The sequence below is a fragment of the Fukomys damarensis genome, unplaced genomic scaffold (assembly GCF_012274545.1).
Source record: "Fukomys damarensis isolate Sample0158 unplaced genomic scaffold, DMR_v1.0_HiC HiC_scaffold_17, whole genome shotgun sequence".
In the NCBI taxonomy this organism is placed as follows: domain Eukaryota; kingdom Metazoa; phylum Chordata; class Mammalia; order Rodentia; family Bathyergidae; genus Fukomys; species Fukomys damarensis.
Genome location: NW_022900929.1, coordinates 23,810,758 through 23,823,766, shown reverse-complemented (window position 1 = coordinate 23,823,766; position 13,009 = coordinate 23,810,758). Strand labels below are relative to the sequence as shown.

At 40.0% G+C, this 13,009-nt stretch overlaps 1 protein-coding gene and 1 pseudogene across 2 annotated transcripts in view; both read left to right on the top strand.

The window, feature by feature from the left end:
• The window catches only part of LOC104862775 (BTB/POZ domain-containing protein KCTD7), a 95,309-nt gene that overhangs the window by 29,721 nt on the left and 52,579 nt on the right, over positions 1 to 13,009 (top strand). The window lies entirely within an intron of this gene.
• On the top strand, positions 5,467 to 5,601 carry LOC117286673 (annotated as a pseudogene).

Below are 13,009 nucleotides of genomic sequence, written 5' to 3'. Positions count from 1 at the left end.
GGACGGAGGCTTGCTCCGCGGCAGGGGCGCCCGCACTTCGCCAACCCGTCCAGGTGCAGGGAGGGTGCTCGCCGCTCGGGTTTGAAGACTTTCACCGGGTGATGGAGGGCGAAGGTGTGGGGCTGGGTGCAGAAGTCCTTGCTCCCGAAGCGTCTTGGAGGAGAACCCAGGGAATCCCCGTCACGGAAGTTGCCTGGAAAAAAGGAAGATCTCAGACGCCCAGGAGACCGGGTCATAGACAGCTGGCGGTGTCTCAGTCGGTGACCTGTCGCTGCGGTTAGGGAATGTGTCAGGGGATGCGGTAGGCTCGTTTTGCCTTTGAGATGAGTTGTGTAATTTTGCCCGGGTGAGTTTACACCTGGAAAAATTACCTGCGGAATACATTTTTGGCAAAGAGATTTTTTTTGTTTGTTTGTTTTTGTTTTTTTGAGACAGGGTCTCACTATGTAGTTGAGGCTGACCTGGAATTCACTTATGTAGCCCAGCCTGGTCTCGAACTCACAGCGATACTCCTGCCTCAGCCTCCCGAGTGCTGGGATTACAGGCGTGTGCCGCCACACCCGGCCAAAGAGATTTTTTGTTTTGTTTTGTTTTAGAGGTCAGAAAAACAGTTGTACCTTTTACACTGTGTACCTAAAACTACTTTTTAAAAAAAAGACCTAGTTAAGACTGCCAAGAAAGTTTGTTGGAATTTCAAGCAGATTTGATTATATTGCTCATTCATATAATGATAAGTAGCATTAAATAAACTTGGTGCTTGCTAGGCAAGCATTCTACCACTGAGCTATACCCAGGCTCCACCAGATTTAAGTTACTGATTGTCATGAAGGCAGAGGGTTAAGAAGTGTTCCGGATTTGATTTTTACAGACTTTGGAGACTGTCATAGAAGTTAGCTAGTTCGGGAGAAGACAGTAAAGATTCTTCTCACAAACCTGATAAGGACTGTGTGGACACTCCCTGTTGGGTGTGGAGGCTGGAAGAAGGATAAGGGAATATTTTCTGAAAGTGTCTTGAAGAGGAACATTCACACTTACTCAAAGCGGGTTGGGGATTTTGGACAAAGGTGAGATTGGGGGATGGGGTCAGCTAAGGGAGAGAAGGCTGCTAACTACTGTAAGGAGCGGGGATTCCGGGGCAGATCAGAGATGCAGGAGCTTAGGCTTTTCTCTCGGTGACAGAATGAGGGAAGGATTTTGAGCAGCGTCACTGTATATTTAAAACGGAATTATTTGTTTACTTATTGGGTTTTTTTGTTTATTTGTTTTTTGAGACAGGGTCTCATTGTGTAGTCCTGGCTAACCTTGAACTCACTGCATAGCCCAGGCTGACCTTGAATTTGCTGAAATTCTTTTGCCTCTTCCAAGATCCTCTTGCCTCAGCTTCTGGAGTGCTGGAATTTCAGGCTTGCGCTCCAATCACTCCCGACTACAGTGAAATTTTATGTAGCTGCCTTACACAGGCTGCTGTGTGGCTGAAGGATAAAGACCAGTATTAGCTGTTGGTTATGTACTAGCTTGTATTTTAATCTTTTCTGCTCATTGTTAAGTCTTTGAATTGAATTGAGTATGCAATTGCTAATTGCTTCTTTGTGTAAAGGTGTATGACCTGCTAATCTGTAAACTTCTATAAACAAAAATTCTACTACTTTTTTGTCTTTCCTTTCTCAATCCAATTTGGATATTCTCAGGTGTTTGAGTACCTGTCCACCCGAGAATAATATGGGGTTTGTTTGGTCTAGGGAGTTAGGTCAGTGATTCTGCTGCCTGCGTCGCAAGTGCAGGGTCCCAAGTTCGATCCCCGGTACCAAAACCAAAAAAGTGAATAATAGATTTCTTTGATTCAGGTGTTTATTTTCAATGAAAAAAGTTTTCAGTCAGTACAAAGAACCAAGATTCTATTTTATTTACTTGCATCAGTAGTTAGAGATGTAGAATTTAATCTTAACTGTGAATTTAATTTTTGCCACTTTTTTTGTTTGTTTGGTGGTACTGAGATTTGAGCCCAGAATCTTTACATTGAGTTACACTCCCAGCCAGTTTTTTATTTTTTAGAGACACAGTGTGGCTAAATTGCCCTGGTTGGGCTCATGTGGTTCTCCTGGCTCAGCTTTGGTACTGCTGGGATCACAGGTGTGTATCAGTGTCACTGGCTCTCACAAGTATGTTTTTGGCTATAAGCATCTCAGCAGAGGTGCTCTATCCCTGGAATGTAGGAGATGCCTGTATAACCTAACACCTGACCCAGGGTAGAAATAGTGCTAAGTGGCTTATTAGCCCATCAATAAAGTTATCACACTAAAAATTAGTTTCACAGTATGTAGGGGACACATTTTTAAATTAAGTTTATTGGTACTTTTTAGGCATACATTCATCATTGGGATCTTGTACCTTTACACTATGTATCCTGGTTCTTATTTTTTCCCCACTCCCCTGCCCTCGTACCCCCTCCCCCCTTCCCTATTTACAAAGGCTTTGTTTCCTTTTGTCATTTTTTTCTTTCTGCTTCTTTCCTTTCCCCTACCCCTCCCACTTCCCTTACTCCTTTAGACCTTTTCTTCCTATTTCAATTATCAATTGTACACTTTGATCCTTATTTACACTTTTAGTTTTTCACACCAGAGAAACTATTTGGTATTTACACATTTGTCCTACTTATTTCACTTAAGAGTATGGCCTCAATTTGCATCCATTTAGCTATAAATGTCTCTAGTTTCTCATTTTTTGTTGCTGAGTAGTACTCCATTTTATTAAAAACCACATCATTATCCAGTCTCCAGGTGATGGGCAGCAAGGCTGTTTCCAAGTTTTAGCTATTACAAACTGTGGGCCCAAATGTTTTGAAAGTCTTGTTAAATGCTCATCTCTGTCATACAGCACTGTAGAGGCATTATGCATGTTATTTCATATGGCTGAAGTACCTTGAATTGTTAAACATGGGGAAAAGCAGTTGACTTCTCTTTATCTAGCTAGTATTTTATTTGTTTGATGTTTATATAAAGCTTCTGAAGTGCTTTAAGAAAAGGCTTGTTTTTTGGGGTGCGGGTGCTAGAGTTCAAACTCAAGGCCTTGCTTTGTGCTACTAAACCATGTCAGCCCTGAGCTACTTCCCCTACCCTGAGTCTTGAGCTTTTTATTTTCCCAAGTGACGGGAAGGAGTTTGCTACAATTCCTGAAGTAGGAATGCAGCTAAAGCCTTTGGTCTCTAAATTTTATGCTGACTTACCTTGAGAAATAGTGTTGGCGTTCTCTGTGCCATGCACAGAATAACAGAAGAATCATACTAAAATTTTATGAACCACATTTGAAGCCAATCTGCTCAATTCCTATTCCAAGTAAATGCTCAATTATAATTGCATTTATAGTGATTTTAAAAGTAAAAATGACTTTTGGGAAATATTTGCCTAAGGGAATATTTATAGTTTTTTATATATTCTCAAACATACATAATGAAATGTTTATTTTTGTAGTCCCTAAGTAAATCATTGTTAGAATTTTCTAATTTTAAAATTTTTTGGTAAAGGGGCCAGGGATTTAGCTCAGTGGAAATTGCACTTGCTGGTCCTTAGTTCAATCCCCGGTATCCAAAAAAAAAGTTTTGTTTTTTTTTTAAGAAAGCTCTTTGGGGCACTTAAAAAAATGCCTTTAGAATTTGAATTCATAAAATGTTTATTAATAGACAAAAGTCTTACTGGGCTATAATTTTTTTCAAGTGGTACGTAACATTTATACCACATCTTATTCGTAATGACTTACAAAGATAAGTACAAGGGTGACAAACATAGGTAAGTGGGTGACGAATTCAAGACTGAGAGAAATTAAGGTGGAAGCAAGAATGAGTCTTTACATAAAGTATGTGGACTGAAGTCTTAAGTATTTGTTAGAGGGCCACAGATTTGGCTTTGCTTTTTAATAGTTTAGAGAGAAATGTAATCATTTACGTGGTTCAGTGAGCTAAGAGAAAATTCTGAATTCTCAAAGACTGTAGTGAGAAACTCCTTAGCTCCATCTTTAGGAAACAGCATGCACGTCAAAAGACTGGGTTGTGTTTTTGTGAAACCCCACCTTGCCTCATTGTACTGGTTGGTAACATAACATCAAAACAATTCAGTTCTGTGCAGCAAAATAATGTGATCTGAACATTTAGATGTTGAGAATGATTAAAAGAAGGCTCTGTTTTAGATTAAGTGGATTGAACACTCTTCAGACTACCTTCTGTAAATATTTTGTTCTGCACTGAGCTTCTGTGTAATGAATTTATCAGCAGTGGAGTTGGAGTTGGTGCTTTCTGACAAGTTCCTCGAATACATCTCTTGCACGTTGCTGTCTGATCCCAGAGCCATATGCTTTCACAGGTGTGCTTCATCATGGGGCATATGAACACGGAAGAGGCAACGGGACTCCTTTGAATGAAAGCTGCCTCACCTCTGCACACAGGCGGGCTGAAGGATACCAGACAGCAGACCTCCCAGAAGCAGGCTTTGGGATCTTGAGAAGCCCCAGAGCAGAATTCATTTTTAAGATGGGATCAGATCTATTCACTTTAGATGAAATGTACAGAAGTTACTCTATCTCGGTTTTGCCCAAACTGAAGAATTGTTCTTTCAAGTAATTATAGGTCATATTTATCCCATGTAGCATGGGCCCTGTGCTAATAGAGGGTTTTCCTGTTCATCCTTCCTTGGTAAACAGTGGGCGGGACTGCCCTTGCCTAAATATAGCTGTGTAATGTTGTGTTCCTTAATTGCATTTCCATAGAGCTTTTGACCTTGTTTTTTAAATGTGTTCCTGAAAAAGTTGGGCAAGTGACCAAAGCTTTAAATAGAATATTATGAGGAGAATGCAAATACAAATTATAAAAACAAAACTAGGCTAATAGATTTTAGATTGACTAAAATTCATTCTGGAGGTTGGGGATGTAGTAAAGCATATAGCATGCATAGTGTCCCTGGTTCAAGTCTCAGGACCCTTTTAAAAATTCCGTTGTATCTTAACATAATATGGTTGGGTTCTTCTTAGCAAATTGGATTATATTTTTATTTGTGTAAATTTGTCAGCCATTTCAGTTGGAGTTTTGGTGTTGTCGTGGGTTGGTTTGTTTGTTGTGACTGGATCTTGCTATGTAGTTAAGGCTGGCCTCAAATTCACTATGTATTCCAGGCTGGCATCAAACTCTTGGCAGTCCTCCTGCCTCAGCCTCTGAGTGCTGGGGTTGCAGGTGTGCATCACAATGCCCAGCTAAGTGTGTGGGTTTTGTCTAGGGTTTCAAATGGTATATAGTCATGAATGGATACCTTAATACTATTTATGAGAAATAATCATGTGGCAAAGTGCTTTCTTATCTCTGTACTGACTGCTGATGCTTCTACAGATCCAAGTTAAGATGTTACCTGGTCTAGTAAATAAAATACTTCTTGACAGAAACAATATTGAAATTGCATATTCAAGTTCTTTAGATTAACTATGTTAATTGCTTCTCAGCCTTTTGGCTAAGATCAAGTGTAGATTAACTATGTTAAGTAGATACTGCTTGCTTCTAAGTGCCCACTTTTGTTCTTGTACATATTTGGGTTCATATTGCAGACAGTTGTTTTGTTACTCTTTCTTTTTTTGGTGGTGGTGGTGGTGGTAGTAGTAGTACTGGGACGTGAACCCAGAGTGTCTACACTGAGCTACAGCCCCAGTCTTTTTTCTTTTTTAAGGTAGGGTCTTACTAAGTCACTAAATTGCGTGGGTTGGGCTCAAATTTGTGATTTTCCTGCCTCTGCCTTCCAGAATGCTGGGATTACCAACATGTGCCATCACATCACACTTTTTGTTGCTCACTTGTGGAATATAGGCTCTTCCCTTAATGAAGAAATTTACCTTTTCAGTACTTTAATTAACAAATACATATTTCTCAAGTGTTACTGTTATAATACATGTTTATATTAATATATTATACCTGTATATGCATGCACATATAAAAACATGCTTGATAGTAAGTTCAGAGTTTTGAAATTAAGGCTCTCAGAGTCTGACAGAAAAAGTAATCAGCAGGTTGGATTTCAGGTCTAACCAGTTGTAGCCCCAAACACAGGCAATAATGGGTGAGCTGGTGATTCTGCCACTTAGCTCTGTGGGATGCAGCGACTACAGTTGCATTCTTCAGTGAATGCTTTAACTGTGCAGGATTTGTGTTTTGTCTCCGTGCTGAGGTTGGAACCCACAACTTGGCACATGCTAGGCAAGTCAGTGCCCAAACTAGCATTTTTGCCAGCATTCTGGAACTCACTGTAAGATATACTGTATGTGAGTTTGACAGCATTTTGAATAAGTTCAATATTTACTCTCTGCAGTTTTGTGTACTTCTTCCCTGAATCTTGGGGTTGTCACAGTATTTTTAGCTCTGAGTGATGGATGGGTAATTTCTAGCCATTTAGCTCACATTAGAATTTTTTGTTTGTTTTTTGAGACAGAGTCTTGCTATGTAATTCAGACTGATCTTGAACTACTGTGTAGCCCAGGCTGGCCTTGAACTTGTGATGATCCTCCTGCCTCAGTCTTCCCACTGCTGGGATTATGGCATGTATCTCCATGCCTAGCAACATATTAGAATTTTTGTATCTTCCTGGTATGTTAATCCTGCTACCTTTATTAATCTCCCTGTTTTAAAAAAAATTATTATTATTATTACCTTTAATCTCTACGGGTGCATTTTGCCTTGAAGTCTACTTTGTATGATGTTAGTGTAGCTTTCTTTTGATAAATGTTTCATAGGGTAGATCTTACATTCTTAAGCTTTCAAACTTTCTTTGTCCTAGAAAGCATTGTAGCCAGGGATTTAGCTCAGTGGTTGCGCTGCCTGCCTCACAAATACAAGGTCCTGTGTTCGATACCTGGTACAAAAAGAAAAAAGAAAGAAAGAAAGCATTGTGAAGTTGGATATAGTTTGTTTCTTTTAGACTTGCATTTTTAGTATTAAATTAGAATATCTAGTTCACTTACATTTAATATAATGTTGCTATAAATGGTGTTGTGTGTATGATTTATTTTTTTAACCTTCATGATACTGAGGATCAAATCCAAGGCCTCATTCTGGGCAAGTGCTCAATCACTGAGCTCTACCCCGACCCATGTTGTCCTTTTCTCTTGCTCTCTAGCTCTCTTGCACTCTTCCTCCCTCCTCCTCTGTCCCTGAGCTACATGCTGGCCCTTTTTTGAGGGGAGGGGTTTGGTACAGAGGATTGAACTCTGGTCCTTGTGCTTGCAAGGCAGGCCACTGAACCACTGAGCGAAATCCCCGGCCCTGTTTATTTTGTTTTGAAATGGGGTCTTGAAAAGTTCTTCAGGTGGCCTTGAACACCATAGCATCTTTCTGAATGCTGTATGTTGTGACCCGGTCTTTTTCAGAGAGGCAGGCACCCTTCCTTTGCTCATTCATTAGAGTGGGACTGCCACCCATTACTGGGAGGGGCTGAGCTGGGGGCGAGGTGCTGTGGCCCTTGTTTGCCCTCACCTGCCCATACTCCCTAGCAGGCACCGGTCCAAGTGCTCGCAGTCTGGTGGGTTCACAGGGGTTTCTACCTGGCGCATTTTATGCTATCATTATAGTTCCATGCTTGATCTTCAGAAGTCTTCAGTTTTGTCTTGAAGCCCTCCCTGTGCAGCTGCAGAGTTTGGATAAATATCTTCCGGTGAAAACCAGCCTTGTGCTGAGCCCATTTAATCCATCCCTCTTTCCCTGGGCTCCTAAAGTCTTGATTTTCATTTTTTCCAAAAATACTCAGGTTCCTCTAGAATCAGCAGTGTACTTGGGAAAAAGTGGTTCCACAATGTCATCTAATTTCTCTGCAGTTCCTTTTTGTCCAGAGTATTCTAGACTCTTTTAATGTTTACTGCTTCAGCAGCTCTGTGATACCCTTAAACATTGATTTTTAAAATGTGTCTGGCTTTCCTAGTTCTCAGCAGGAGTGTTGGTCTGGCACAAGCTCCTCTGTCACACTGAAAAGAGAGTCTCCCTCCTACTAGGAATGAAGTCAGGAGAGGTTTTGCAGTACTGGGGATCAAACCCATGGCCTCAGGTGTACCCAGCAAAGGGCTGTAGCACTGAGGTGCACCTTAGCCCAGGGATACCTTCACTGAGCCCCAGGGAGTGATTAGGGACAGAGGGAAAGAAAACTTTGTCTCTGAAGATGATTTGCAGTCTTCTGAATGAATTCTTTGGGGAATTCAGGAACCGTCTCTTGAGTGCCCACAACACAGAGTGGAAGTGCGAGCCAGTCATGTAATAGACTGAGAGCGTGACAGGAGCTGTGTTTGTGGATGCTGTTGGAACCAGAGAGCGCGTGTTCCGTCTACAGGGAAGACAGATGTTGTGATGTTATGTGACAGGGTGGGATGTGGGATGTGGAGGTGGGCAGAGGGTTTGCAGGCGTGTTCACGGGTGGTGTGACTGTACATTCTTTAGCAAAGAGGCTGCCTTTGAGAATCCAAAGGGGTGCTTTTATAGCAGGACAACAGCATAAACCAGGACTTTTACTTACTGTGTACGTGGGTATATGATAGCCCTGTTTGTAAGAATAAACTGTGCTCTGTATCCGCTACTTTATGTCATATTGTGGAAAACTAATTTTTAAAAGTTATTTGTAGAGTTTACAATTTTCTTTTGGTACCAGGGATCGAACTCAGGACCTTGTGCTGGCAAGGCAGGCGGCAGCACTGCTGAGCTAAATCCCTGGCCCAGAGTTTGCAATTCTTACAGTATATTATTTTCCTAGGGCTGCTATAACAAATTACCATAAACTGGGTGGCTCAACACAACAGAAGGGTAATCTTTCATAGTTCTAGAGGCTGAGGCGTCCACAGGGCCCTGCTCCATGTGAAGAGGGGGTGGCTGGCACTTGGGGTCCCTGGCTGCACTCAGTCTTGATCCCTGGCCCATCCCCCTGTGTCATAATGCGTGCCTCCTGTAGCCCTCTTAGTAGGCCCACAGTCTTTGAGCTTGGAGTGCCTTATCCCCCAAAACCCTATTTATGTGTAAGACCCCATTCACAGGTACTGGGATTAGGATGTGGAACCACCCTTTTGGCAGCAGGAGGGGTGGGGTAATTCAGCTCATGACAGACAGGATAGGGTTAGCAGCTTTTGACAGTTTCTGCAGTTTAATTGGCTTAAGTTTTCATTACCTTCTGACTAGCATTTAAGGAAAGTTTATTTTAGTTAAACCAAGAGGCTATGGAGTGAGTTGTGTCATCTTATGAAGCCATTTAATGTTCAGAATATTGTCTCAACCAGAAACTCAAATTTCAATATGTCTTATGTATTGGTTATACATTTTTTGTTTTGACTGTATCATTTGTATTGACATTGCTAAGTTCAGTTTCTCAAATACTTTATCACACTTAGATTTGTATGTCTAGTAATAAGCAGTCGGATGTTAACAAGTAATACAGATTTTAATTTAGTGGTAGCCCTTTTTTTAGTATAGTTGTTGGTCCAGCTTGATAGAATGTCATTTTACATATGTATCTTAGGTTTTAGGCCCTACTCAAAAGCTTAAATAAAACAAAATATTTATTTCAATGTGCCATCTAACGAATGTGAATAAATTCATTTTCAACCCAGGCAGCTGCCTTTGTCTTTCTACTCTGTGAGTGTGCAAGCGTGTGCAGCACTGTCCTAAGCCTTCACAAATAGTTAAGGGTGAATTGGCTGCTGCAAAGCTATAACATAACTGGGGAAAAAAACAAACAAACAAACAAACAAAACCCAAAAACCTTTATGGTAGAGACCACTTCGTGTATTGATTTGCTGTTATTTTGGGTGGAGTTAAGAGAAATATTTTTTTGTTAGGGAATAAGTTGACCATTTGGGAAATTGGCTGCTTTTCGGGAAGAAAGGCTTTTGTTTGTTTGTTTGTTTGTTTGTTTTTGAGACAGAGTCTCACTATGTAGTTGAGGCTGATCTGGAACTCACTATGTAGCCCAGGCTGGTCTCAAACTCACAGCTATCCTCGATCTTCCCGCCTCAGCCTCCTGCGTGCTGGGATTACAGGCATGTACTGCCTTGCCTGGCCTTGGAAGAGAGGCTTTTGAATGGGGGAAAGCAGGCTGGAGCTGGCAGATTATTTTGTGTGTGACGTGGAGCTGCTGGTCTGGAGAATGAGTCTTGACTGTGTTCTTCCAGGAGGGTGTGATGTAATACAGTAGAAGATCATTGTGTGGAATGCATTCCTTAAGAACGCTGCTCTGCCCACTCCTTGCTTTCTAGAAGCAGTGAATTCCACATTCCAGAAGACCCAGCTGATTATCATTTGCAGTTGTATAGGCCAACTAGCACCTGGATACTTTGTTTTGTTATATTGACACTGAGTGTGTGACCTTCACCTTCATTTTGGAAGCACTGTTATTTAATTTTATGAAAGTGGAGGAAACTGGGGTACAGATTTAAAATACTAAGTCTGATTAAAACTGTGATGTTTTCATAACATACAGAGTGGAGGACTAAGTGGTAATAGAAGAGGATCTATAAAGAAAAAGAAAAAGGGTTAGTGATGTAGAAAATCAGTAAAGAATATGAAATTAACTTATTTGAAGAAAATAGATTAATGCCAATCAATAAAAATGGTTAACTTCCTTAGATGATACAGATATTAAGGCGAGAAATGCAGGCTGGGATGTGCCACCATGCCTGACTTATGTCAAAATTTTAAGTGTACATGCACTTTGGCATTTCATTTTTGTTTCTAGCAAACTATTCATAATTTGTGACTACTTTTTCATATTTTGTCCTGCCTACCTTTGAGATACTTTATTTTAGTTCATTTTCTTTTTTGTGGCACTGGGAACTGAATCCAGGACCTTCACACTCAGTTGCATCTCCAGCCCTTTTTTAGTTTTTATTTTGAGACACAGTCTCATTTAAAAGTTCCCCAGACTGGGCTCAAACTTGTGATCCTCTTGATTCAGCGTCTCAGAGCACTGGAATAACAGGTGTGCACCTCTGTACCTGCCTTACAAATTTTTTATTAACATTACTTTAAAATTTAATAAAATGCTTCATTGTTCCATGTAAGTTTTTTTTTCCATTCTCTTATTTGGCTTTCTATTTTGATTATAGGTGAGGCCATTCTAAAAGTAGATCAAGGTTTCAATTTATATATTCAAATCTTATTTCCTTCTTGATTTTCCTACAGCCCATAAGCTTAGATAATTTTTAACTTCTTCAGAAGTTTCATAAATGTTTAATTTTAGCTATTTCTATTTTTGTGTTTGTCTTTAAAAAGTTTTAACTCTGAGATGTCTGTGAATTTAATCTTAGGGCTGTCAGATTACTGACTATGGTAGTTATTCGAAAGCTGCTTATTGAAAAGATTTTCTTTTAGTATAAAATTAATCAGTATTTGGATTCATTTGGGGGGGGTAGTCTTTTCTTTAATGATTTTGTAGGTTTGTCACCAAGTTCACACTATTTAATTTGTTTACAAAAATACAAATTCAGAAAATGAAATTTGTCAGGCTTGACCTGGTTGTGACATGGTTAATAAATATGCTCTTTCATTTCAAGACAAGATACAGAAAACCACAACAAAACAGGCAGCCAATGAAGGTGCTGTCTCCACTCGACAAAAGCCAAATATCTTGGCGAAGACAATATAGAACACAGGATGAGATGTTCCCAACATAGAGATAACAGATACAAAGTACAGCATCTTTTCAATGCCAAGTCACCTGAAAATATCCATACATCTGCCTCAATTGCTGCCTGGACCTGACCACACATATTTACTTTGACCCCTCTAGGTGGTAGACGTGCCAGACCTCTCTTTCGGTGCCCTGTAGAGCTTTCTGCCTTTTGGGGCTGGCGGCCTCCACCTCTGCCCAGGTGAATAAAGTCTACCTTTTAGCCAGGCGTGGTGGTGCATACCTATAATCCCAGCACTCGGGAGGTTGAGGCAGAAGGATCGCTGTGAGTTTGAGACCACCCTGGGCTACATAATGAGTTCCAGGTCAGTCTCAACTACATAGTGAGACCCTGTCTCAAAAAACCACCAAAAAAAAAAAAAAAAAAAAATCTGTACCTTTTGGCTTTTACTAGCCTGCTCAGGTGGTCTCATCCCTCTGGGCCATTTGTTATCAAATTATTTTAAGAAATGAGAAAAACATTCTAGCTTTTTTATTTTTTGGTACTGGGGATAGATCTTATGACCTTGCACTTGCAAGACAGGCACAGTGCCACTGAACTAAATCCCTGGCCTTCTAGCCTTTTTGTTGTTACTGAATAAACAATTTTGGAATGCTTGCCTTTTTTACTATATTTAATTTTTTCATACTGTGTCAGGTATATTGATCCATGCCTTCTTTGCTTTTGTTTTTGTTTTTTTTTTTGGTTTTTTTGGTGTTTTTGAGACAGGGTCTCACTATGTAGTTGAGGCTGACCTGGAACTTACTATGTAGCCCAGGCTGGTCTTGAACTCACAGCAATCCTCCTGCCTCAGCCTCCCGAGTGCTGGGATTACAGGCATGAGCCACCACGCCGGGCGATCCATGCCTTCTTTATATGCCTCTGTCATTATGTAGATAACACGATTTTCTCATTAAAATATTTCCTAAGTGTTTTTTACATATAGATACTATTGTGAATGAGAACTGTTTTTAAATTTTCTAACCATTTGTTCAGCTATTATAAATAAGAGTTTCATAGATTTTATGTACATATTTCTAGCTTGTTTCTAATAAACATGAGTTCATGAAATTTAGCAGTTTTAAATTCACTTCAGTATTAATAGTGTTTCTTCTTTTAGGCCTTCTAGGTATATAATTATATCTCTCACAGTAAACTCCATAGGACTGAAACTTTAATTTTGTGTCTATCTTAAAATGAGTAGTAAATAAGTATGTAAATATTGTTGAGTAAGTACAAGAGTATGTGCCAATATATTAACGGTAACTCCATTTTCTACTTGTCTACATGTCTCAGGGTTTTGTTTTGTTGTTGTTGTTGTTTTTTTTTTTTTTTTTTTTTTTTTTTT